This window comes from Phaseolus vulgaris, chromosome 7 (assembly GCF_051622355.1).
Source record: "Phaseolus vulgaris cultivar YP4 chromosome 7, ASM5162235v1, whole genome shotgun sequence".
NCBI lineage: Eukaryota > Viridiplantae > Streptophyta > Magnoliopsida > Fabales > Fabaceae > Phaseolus > Phaseolus vulgaris.
The window spans coordinates 40,424,166-40,427,858 of NC_143504.1; positions in this window are offsets into that span (position 1 = coordinate 40,424,166).

The following is a 3,693-nucleotide window of genomic DNA, read 5'->3' on the forward strand; positions in this document are numbered from 1 at the left end:
CATTCAAGCTGGGAAAAACCCTAGATGATGAAACGCGGGACCAGATCGCCAAGGTAATAAGTAGACATCTGGATGTGTTTGCGTGGTCCGCCTCAGATATGCCGGGGATTGATCCCGACCTCTTGTCCCATCGTTTGGCAATGGACCCCCAAGTCAAGCCAGTCCGTCAAAGAAGGAGGAAGTTCAATGAAGAAAGAAGGCAGGCGATTAGGGAGGAAACACAGAAACTCCTATCCGCAGGCCACATCAAGGAAGTGCAGTATCCAGAATGGCTTGCTAATGTTGTGTTGGTAAAGAAGAGCAACGGGAGGTGGCGAATGTGCGTCGATTTCACATATCTGAACAAGGCGTGTCCAAAGGATTCCTACCCTTTGCCCAGCATAGATGCTCTGGTAGATAATGCAGCAGGGTGCAAACTGTTAAGTTTCCTAGATGCCTTCTCGGGATACAACCAGATAAAGATGCACCCCATGGATGAGGAAAAAACTGCCTTCATGACGGAAAGGTCATGCTATTGTTACAGGGTGATGCCCTTTGGGCTGAAGAACGCGGGAGCCACGTATCAGAGGCTAATGGATAAAGTGCTCGCGCCCATGCTAGGGAGGAACGTACAAGCTTATGTCGACGACATGGTCGTGACATCCCCGGAAAAGAATCGGCACGTTGCCGATCTAGAGGAACTATTCGCTACAATAGCCAAGTACAGGCTGAAGCTAAACCCCAAGAAGTGCATTTTCGACGTAGAAGCGGGAAAATTCTTGGGTTTCCTCATAACCGAAAGAGGAATCGAGGCGAATCCTGATAAGTGTGCTGCCATCCTGGCAATGAGAAGCCCTGCCACTGTCAAGGAGGTACAACAGCTTACAGGTCGGATGGCCGCCCTGTCACGATTCGTATCTGCCAGTGGGGAGAGGGGCCACCCGTATTTCCAGTGTTTGAAAAGAAATAACAGGTTTGTCTAGATGAGAGAGTGTGAAGAGGCTTTCGTGAAACTCAAGGAGTACTTGGCGAGCCCGCCGGTTCTGTGCGAACCCCAAGTGGGAACGCCCCTCAAGTTATACTTCGCCGTTACTGAAAGGGTGTTGAGCGCGGTGCTCGTACAAGAACAAGATCAAATTCAGAAACCTATCTATTTTGTCAGTAAGGTGTTACAAGGTCCGGAAGTGAGATACCAAGCCTTAGAGAAAGCGGCGCTAGCGGTCGTGTTTTCAGCGAGAAGGCTACGACATTACTTCCAGAGCTTCGAAGTATGGGTGATGACTGACTTGCCCATCCAAAAGGTTCTAAAGAAACCGGATGTAGCTGGAAGGATGGTAAAATGGGCGGTGGAGTTGTCAGAGTTCGACGTCAAGTACGAACCCCGAGGACCGATTAAAGGGCAAATCTTCGCTGACTTTGTGCTCGACCTGTCCGCTGAAACGACGCATAATGCCGGAAGTGATGATCGTTGGGTACTCTCAGTTGATGGGTCGTCCAACCAGCTAGGTAGTGGGGCTGGAGTCATTTTGGAAGGACCCAACGGTGTGTTAATAGAACAATCCCTGAGGTTTGCCTTCAAAGCCAACAATAATCAGGCGGAATATGAGGCATTGATTGCCGGTATCCTTTTGGCAAAGGAAATGGGGGCGACAGTACTGATGGCCAAGAGCGACTCTCTGCTGATCACCGGGCAGGTGACCGGCGAATTCCAGGCCAAGGATCCACAAATGGCGGCTTACCTAGAGTATGTACAGGAGCTGAGAAGTTCTTTTGCCTTGTTCGAAGTGGTGCACGTACCAAGGGAGCAGAATGCCCGAGCTGACTTGCTTGCCAAGCTCGCCAGTTCAGGCAAGGAGGGCAGGCAGAGGACTGTTATACAAGAAACTCTAAAGACACCTCGGGCGTTCGCAGCAGACCACCAGGTTCTTCAAGTTTGCAAGTCAACGGAAGGAATAGCAAGGAGTCATCGATCGTTAACTCAGGAAACCTTGAGAGCACCGAGAGTTAGGGCGCACCCAGTGGAGGAAGCGAAGACAACGCGGGCTTGCGCCGTTTACCAACCAGATACATGGATAACACTATACCAGCGGTATATAGCAGACGGCGTCCTCCCAGTAGATCTGACAGAGGCCAGAAAGATAAAGAAAAGCTCCAGCAAGTTCACCTTAATCGATGGGGAGCTGTACAGGTTCGGATTTACACACCCCCGTTAGTATGTGTGCATGGAGAGAAGTGATGAGAATCAAAAGGATGTTATCAATAGAAGAAATGGTCAAGGGCCAAAGCATTTAAAGTTCTTCTTATTAGTCTTTGCAAAAGATGAGGCCCAAGAAGCCCAAGAAGCCCAAGTCCAAACCATGAGGGGCAAGGCCAAGCTTTAAATAAAAGAGCATCATTTGAATGACTCTTGTAGGAGGTGTGGATATTAAATAAATAGGTGTGAATGTATTATAGAGAGTCACATTGTCCATGTGACTTAGTAGAGGGGTGTAGGTGTAGTTTTTAGGAGGTGTCATAGCAGAAAAAGGTCACACCTCCCATGTGACTTGTTTTTGGTGGGAATTTCAAATGAGTTTCATTTGAATTTTCCCACCTATTTTTCAGCACCTTTTAGGCTATAAATAAGGTGCTTGCCTTTGTAAAATTCAGAATTGGAAATTAGAAGTAGAGAAACTATACTCAAGTTTAGAGAGAAATTGTGAGTCTTGTTGTCTTCTTCTTCCTTTGCCTTATCTTGTGTGCCAATGGTGAGCTTCAAGTGGCGGCAACCTTTCACTTATCTTGGAACAAGACTCCAAGTGGCGTGAATGCAGTTCCAAATACTCAAATCCAGCAAGCTTCCTTCAATAAGTGTTCATTCTCTCATCTCTTGTAATTTCAATCGGTAGTTTCAAATGTTTTAGTGTTCTTCATCCTTTTCACCGTTTGATTTGGTGTTTCTTAGCTTGTTCTTCAATTTCTGTTCGGTTCTTGTTTTTTCTGTTTTTAATTGCGTTTATATCATGTTCCACGGTTGTGTAAAAGGAAATAACACTCTTAATGAGTTTGGATCATCATTTTGGAAGGCTTGGTCTCCATTGATGACTCCTTAAGCTTCTTTGCACCCATTCTGTTTTCAGCTAGTTGTTTTGTGATGTTGATTTCATTTCCTTTGTTCTAAGCACTCTTTGATCCTTTAATTGTTGTTATTCTTCTCCTATAATGTTGTTTTCAAGAGTTCTAAAGTGTCTATGTTCAATGCAACTCATATCATGTGGTATCTAGAGCTATGGTTATGTGCAAAAAAAATTTTGAGTTGCTGGACACTTTGATTCTGTTTTGTGATTAGTAATTCTGTTTTTAGGCTTAATTTGAGTTTTCTTGTTGTTTTCCTTTATGATGCCTATCATATGTTTGAGTATTTTCCTTTTTGAATCATTTCTAGTTTTGTCTTAGTCATGTTATTCCATAATTGTCATTACTTCTTGTAGTACTTTTATTGCTTTGTTTGTTTCTTGCTTTGGTTTACTTTCTGTTTTTGAGTTTATTGCTTGATCCTTTGTGCATTTTCATTTTTAGATTTGAGTTCATGCTTGTATTCTAGATCTATACAAGTTCCCCTACACAATTTTCATTATGTCTTTGCTAGTTCATCATACTGTTTTTCATTCCTAAATAGGTTACTCTGTTTTCTTACAAACGTGCTACTGTTTTCAATTTACTGCAATTAATTGG